Source organism: Bos mutus, chromosome 17, assembly GCF_027580195.1.
Source record: "Bos mutus isolate GX-2022 chromosome 17, NWIPB_WYAK_1.1, whole genome shotgun sequence".
NCBI lineage: Eukaryota > Metazoa > Chordata > Mammalia > Artiodactyla > Bovidae > Bos > Bos mutus.
The window spans coordinates 38,466,256-38,473,782 of record NC_091633.1 but is presented as its reverse complement, the minus strand read 5'-3'; the positions used below and the strand labels follow the sequence as shown (position 1 = coordinate 38,473,782).

Below are 7,527 nucleotides of genomic sequence, written 5' to 3'. Positions count from 1 at the left end.
ATTAGAAAAGCCACCAAAACCAGTTAACAATTAAATAATTTCCCAAATGAGGCACTGTTAGCCAGATCAAATACTAGACACCCAAACCCAAGAACTAGCCCTCTAATGCAGTTTCTTTACCATAAGGTATAGGACATCAAACCAAGGATCTCTGAGACAGGAAAAGTACTTATCTTCCTGGTAGAGGCACACTTAGGGTCAGGCACCACTTCAAAGAATGTTTACTCTCCTATCCCTTGGACGCCCTGGTCTAGTAGCCAGTACTAACACTCCATTAGCACTTCATTAGCCAGGGCTCAAGAATGCTGGAAGGGTCCTGGGCCTCGGAAGCACCCCCAGACTAAAACTAAGAGGATTCTTGCATTTTTCTTACCACTTCTATAAATGCTCCAAAGGTCATTTATGACCCCCAAACAATACATATCCGAGCTGGTGTCACCTAGAAAAACATAGCAAGGTAAGACACATTTTAATATCAAGATATCACATACCCAAATCTTTGAAAATACACCAAAATAGACATCAGGTCTAGGACCACTTTGACTATACGTGAATCCAAAATCCTTAACTAACAACGAAACTTTGACATCCACTCAAGATTTTTTACAATAACTTCTTGGTCTTTTCTTTCTACTAGAATTCCTATAGCTTGTATACCACTTAATCCAACAGTTTATATATACCTTCACCATTGCAGGCACTGAAATTCCAGTACAACAGTTCAAAACATTCTTTCTTCATGAAAAGCAAAATCATCTTCCCGAAGATGCTGTTATTAGCACATGTCATCTGTTTCCATGGGTTCCTGCAGGAGAACCAAACCTCCTTTACAAATTTTTCCTGATGCACATAGTACGTATTAGACTGAATGAATACACCAGCCTAAAATGTTAACATAAATGTATAGCTTCCAGATAACAAAGATTTTAAGAAACTTCATGTTATTGAAATGTTAAAGGAAGGTCAAGAATTCTAACTTGTTAAGGGTTAAAAAAAAAAAAAGAGAGCAAGACCTCTTGATGCTGTTTTGTTCCAGAGTACAACACAAGAGTTACTTTCTCTAAGTAGTTAAAAAGAAAACTAGAAATATATGATGAAAATTGAATTCTTCATATTCCTTTAAAATAATGAAAATATCTGATAAAGCTGTTAGTGCACTTAAAATCTCATGACCTGGTGGAAGGATCAAGTTTTCCATAGAATATCAAGCAGTGATTCCACTTGGAAATTCCAACTAATAAAGAATGAAAGGAAAAACCTTACTTGATAAGCTATGTTGTGAAAACACATTGGTAAAAGTCATGTTTGCAATTCTAGGCCAGTTGTATAATCTAAGAGGAGTAGCAGAAAAATTTACTGACTTTGCAAATTCTAGTTTGTTGTTAAGAATAAGACGAATGATTTCATGAAAGTAATAAAGTAAAAATAGTATTCAAAGGGGGATACAATGAAAACTGATAGCTTCTCCCACTCTTACTGTCACTTACCACCGTCAACAATTTCTTCATCAAATGTTCCATCAAAAATCTGTACATATTTTTATTCAAATGGACATATATTATTTACATTGTTCTGAATCTTCCTTTTTTATTTAACAATATATTTGAAGCTCTTTCCATATCTGCATAAAGATAGCTACACATTCCTTTTTAATGGCTACATAATATTCCAGTGGCATTTAACTTTACTTTGGGTTATTTCCAGTTTAGCAACCTAGACGTGAAATCTCTTTTTCAGGATCTTGTTTCAAAGTGTGGTGAAAAAAAAGTGTGGTGAAAGTGAAGTCTCTCAGTCATGTCCAACACTTTGTGACCCCATGGACTGTAGCCTACCACACTCCTCCATCCATGGGATTTTCCAGGCAAGAGTACTGGAGCGGGTTGCCATTTCCTTCTCCAGAGGATCTTCCCAACCCAGGGATCGAACCTGGGTCTCCCACATTGTAGGCAGACGCTTTACCATCTGAGCCACCAGGGAAGTCAAAGTGTGGTAGCTTTGCAAAAATGAAACTGTAGCATTTCTCTACTCAGTTCCAAACAGTGTATAGGGAGCTTTGATATCATTTCTCAAGATCAACTGATTCTCCCAGAATGCTTTCATTGAGTTTGCCAAACTTTCACCCAACCCATGGTGGTGACTGATAAACAAGTGTGGTTCAACATGAATGTTGGATGATATTTTCTCTTATGTTAATAATTCAAACGAAAGTGAAACAGCAAAGACGTGCATCTGGGAACTTCACTCCTTTGTCAAGGACTTGAGCAACTTATTTGCTGAACATAACAGATTCAAACACTAGAAAAATACATCCTCAATTTTTTGTGCTAGAGACATAACACTGTTAATGTTAATCAGTGTGATTAAAATGTTTTCCATCATTTTAAGACGAAATAATAAATAAGGCTATAAATCCAGGGCTGATCTGTAGCATTTGCAGATTTTCATGGTATAATTACTCCCACCATGGCTAATTTCAAGCCATCATACCTGTGATATCTCTGACCATAGGGTTAGGAAGAAATGCACAGTAGGACACTTATATAATCCTCTCACCAACGAGCTACAATCAATGTAAATAACCTTATGAACAAAGATAATAGTAAATTATAGTAACTAAGGAGTGACGAATTTTGGGTACTTATTGCTTTTTAAATATAATATATTGTACATTTATAATTTAATTTTTAATAGTGACTATGTATAACAATCGACTTGCAAAATTTCAAAAATTTACTGTCTCCAGAGAGCAGACATGAGCTGGCTCCAGCACATCATACATGTCTTCAGCTGCCTGTAATTTCCTATAAACTTTGTTGGCCTCCTAACATCTTCTCTTTTCCTAGAGGTCAGCCTGATTCTGATAAAATGGTTGCTGTTGTTGGTCAGTTGCTAAGTCATGTCTGATTCTTTGTGATCCGAAGGACTGTAGCCTGCCAGGCTCCACTGTCTATGGGAGTATCCAGGCAAAAATACCGGAGTGGGTAGCCATTCCCTTCTCCAAGGGATCTTCTCGACCTGGGGATCGAACCCGAGTCTCCTGCATTGGTGGATTCTTTACCACGGAGCCACCTTGGAAGCTCAATAAAATGGTATGTCTGATAAAATGGTAAATCTGTTTAACCATCACCCTGCTCCTCTTTGGCTCTGTAAACCTGAATTCACTGACCTTCCTGTAGCCAAACCCCCAAATTCTGGGATTCCAGGGGAAAATCCTTGGTTGGGCCCCCAGCTTATAAAGTGCTATGTTTACCACCAGAGATCAGAGATGTCCATGCCAGCAGACTGAAGCCATCTCAGTTCACTCCTAATTTCACTGTTTTGGGCACCTACGCTTTGCCGTCTAGTTTGCCTGTGCCTGATTTCATCAAACACAGGGTTTCTTATTTGTTTTGCCTTGTTGTTTCTTAATGTTTCAAGGAATAAACTCGGCTACAAACACATTTCCTCTAACATCTTTTGTCAAAAATCTGTATTTGGTCTTAAACATTTTTCCCTTGACAGCCATGGTTCTCTTGACAAGCAATGCCCTTGAGATACATAATCTTAAAGAGGTACCGTAAGAATATCACGGAGAAGGCAATGGCACCCCACTCCAGTACTCTTGCTTGGAAAATCCCATGGATGGAGGAGCCTGGTAGGCTGCAGTCCATGGGGTCGCTAAGAGTCGGACACGACTGAGCGACTTCACTTTCACTTTTCACTTTCATGCATTGGAGAAGGAAATGGCAACCCACTCCAGTGTTCTTGCCTGGAGAATCCCAGGGACGGGGGAGCCTGGTGGGCTGCCATCTATGGGGTCGCACAGAGTCAGACACGACTGAAGTGACTTAGCATAGCATAAGAATATCAAGTATAAAAGTACCAAAATAAATGTCCCTCCCCAAAGAAGGTGCTGAGTATATAGAGAAAGATTACAAAAGTGAAAAAAAAAAATCATCTGTGTCAGGACATTTGCTGATTGTATGCAAATATTCAAAGAACCAGAGGTTTTTTTTAATCTTCAGCTGAAATGCATTACACACATTGTTTAACGATATGAAAGCAAGAACTCTTTACATATGTTTCCCATTTATATGGAAGAGACAGCTTTTTAAGGAGGGAAAACAAGGACCGTCAAGTCATTCCAAAGTAGTGGATCTTGTGGTATTTATTCTCTGTGTGTGGAACATTGACAATTGAGGGGTAGGGAAGGGAGGGGGCCCATACTATTCCCACAAAGTCTTCTATTTGCTGAAAGGAAATGTCATTCAACAGTGGAGGTGTGTAATTAACATTCTCTGGGTGTTGTTGTTGTTTTTCAATACAGATTCGTTTCAGAACACTTTGAGATCTATCCTAACACTTAACATGGAAACACTTGAACACATGCTCATTTTGGCATGTCTTCTTTTCTTCAGAATTCACCTCCAAGTGTTGGAAAAAAGACAATACCACCTAAAATAAGACAGAACATTTTTGGAGGACAGACATGTAAGGATGATGCCCATCCTGACAGCAAGGCCTCATTCAAAGCTAAACTGTTTATCAGGCCAAAAGTCAACTATCTTCCAATAGAAAGTGGCAGGAGGGGAACACTGGCAAATCTTACATTCTGAAGGAGACAGAGAGTCCCCAGAGTAATGATGACCCAATCAAGTTTGTACTGAAGAGTTTCTAGATAAATAATGTCTTCGCACAAATAATTTGCTCTCGAAAGGCAGCCCCCAGACACAGGAAGCAGAAGGGGTGGCTAAAGGCTGTGGAATTTTTGAACGTGAACAGTAAAGAATGTAAGCCTTTGTAATTGAGAAATAACATCACTTTGAAAAAAAAAAAAAACGTCTAGATCCAGGACTATTGCACAAGGTGGCACGTTTTCAGAGCCTTGGGAAGGAAAAAAAAAATGCAGTCTCAAGATTAATCTTTACATCTGTTTCCAGGGACTTCATTCAAAAGTTGACACTTTTGTACAAAGAACACCCTGATGCTGACTGTCACAAGCAGACACCATTGCCAGCAAAGCACTAGCAACTCATAAATCTGTGGGATGTAGTGTGTGTGCCGTGCGGTCACCCCCACTAAGCCCCTGCAACCTCTCCTTTGCCCCACAAATGTGGAGGCTTAAAGTGAGAAAAGAAAAGCAATATAGAGTGTGAGAAGAAAGTGGCCTAATATGTAAAATAAAAAACAAAAGCCGACTGGATTATGCCAGCCAGCCATCTGCACAGCTGAAGGCTTCTTCAAGCAAAAAAAAAAAAAAAAAAAAATGCTCTACTGTTCTTGAATCAATTGCTTCCTTTTCACAGGCCCTCTGTATAGGGCCAAATTCAAAATGGCTCTCGGGAAATTCTTGCCAATCCTGTGGTCTGATTTTAGGCTCCATTTTTCCTTTTCTTTTTAAGACCCGAGGATGTAAGTATGTATCAGTGCTGTAACCTTGCCAGCATTCGCTGGAATGAGTCAAAGGAACCTGGCATTAAATCACACGGATTTGAGTTGCTAATAAATACAGCAGGCCCCATCCATTGTTGATTAATTCTGACTGAAATCTAAACACCAAACAACAAACACTCTTCTGAACTGCTCTGGTACCCATTAGTTTGATGTGTTTATTAGACAGGGCTGTGTTCTTTCAAGTATATTAACAACAGATTAAAAAACTGCAAACAAATCTAGGTTTCTTTTTATGATTTAAAAGTGCGGGTACCATTTACTAATGTTTTTAGCGTTTGACAGAAAATCCAAACAAAATGAAAACATGCCATCATGTCAAATTAGGATCTTGGTACCAAGGATGAATATTCACTGTCAATGTGCAGCTCCCATGATTCAAACAAATAATCAAAATGTCTACTTAATTTTTTAATGTTTAGAACTGTCATGTTATTTAAATCCATTATTGAACAGGGATTTAAGTGACAGTGTAGGATGAGATGTAAAGATCTTTGCAAGTCATAGGATTTATTGCATGGTTTTAAAGAGGACAGAGGTTAGTAAGATACGTTCATGGTATTTGATTATATTTGTCACATAGCAAGAGTTCCTGCAGGTTAATCTGGACTGGGCCAAGTAACACATGGTCATGAAAATGCCATATATTATATATTAGCAGTGCCTGAAAGTAAAAAAATAAAAAGTACAAGCAAATGTAAGTGTACAGAGATAATCAGTGGTGGCTCAGTATCAAGGATTCAAGAGATCAAAGACCACAAGTACAAATTTTCACACTTTTGAAATGTATTAATCCTAAATACTAACGCCTGACTGAATCCTTGGAAATTTCCAAGGTATGCAGTTTTAACAGACAGGTAGAAGACACAGAAGTCTCTGGGTGTCTCACAAAGGCCCAGTTACTGTTATTTCAAGTTCATCAGCGGAAGCAAAGACAACAGAGACATATATGCCATATTTACAGCCCCAAGAAAATGATCATAAAGGATATTTACCTTAATTCAAGCTGTCCAAGACAGAATAGATTTTACTGGCTTAAAGACCATACATTTATATCCTGTTTATAGTTTTTGCAAGCCATGTAATTTTACATGACCCTTTAAATAATGTTGTGAAAGGGAACCATTTTCAAGGTTTGGTTAAACAGAAAACTTCTGGTCACATCTAGAGCCTTGGGAGAACCATCATGTCCTAAGGTCGCATGAGGCAATATCCTGAAATGAAAAGGCTTCCATAAGTGCATCTGCTATTGCATTCACAAAACATTCCAACCCAAATCTGTTACCGCAATATCTGGATTTCCCCCAGAGTTCTGCAGACCACCAGAGCTCAGCTCAGCAACTCCAAAATTAAATCACTACCTCCTTTAATCCTAAATCATGTCCTCTTAATTTTTACAGCATGTAAACTACTAAGCTTTCATTCTCTACTTCTTTCACAAATGTATACAAGCCACGATAGTGAACATCAGAAGACAACTCTAACAGATTATAAAATCAATTCATTGATTGAACCCAAAGGTTACTGTTACTCTGGTGGTATTGGTGATGATTATGATTACATGAACCAAGAATGATGTTTGATTTTATGCCATCTGTAAACAAATCTTTTTTACCAAAAGAAAGTATTGTAAATATTTCAAAGACCATATGGTATGAAAATATAGCTTTGTGCCAAAATTTGTAAAAATTCACACACCTCATTGAAAAAAATAATCACTGCTAGGCTCTGCCCACATGAATAACTGATTGATTGCTAATCAATTGAGCAAAGAAAAGAAGAGCGAACGGGAGTATAGAAGGGAGGAAAGAAAGAAAGAAGAGGGTGTACTAAAGGTTATTATTATAAAACAGTCAAGTACTATTTTCAATCATTGATAGTTAATCAAGAAAATGGAAAAAATAAAAGAATAAATAAGACTGCCAACAATTAAGGGGCCTCCCAGGTGGCGCTAGAGGTAAAGAACCTGCCTGCCAATGTAGGAAACCTAAGAGCCACAGGTTCAATTCCTGGGTTGCAAAGATCCCCTGGAGGAGGGCATGGCAACTCACTCCAGTATTCTTGTCTGGAGACTGCTATGGACAGAGGAGCCTGGCA

At 38.3% G+C, this 7,527-nt stretch overlaps 1 long non-coding RNA gene across 1 annotated transcript; it reads right to left on the bottom strand.

Moving 5' to 3' along the window:
- Positions 1-370: 370 nt before the first annotated feature.
- LOC138991445 (uncharacterized) lies at positions 371-6,639 on the bottom strand. Its single transcript, XR_011467388.1, has 3 exons — positions 6,426-6,639; positions 684-805; positions 371-439 (listed from the first exon to the last, which is right to left on the bottom strand). It is a non-coding gene; the product is annotated as an uncharacterized lncRNA (long non-coding RNA).
- Positions 6,640-7,527: the final 888 nt, after the last annotated feature.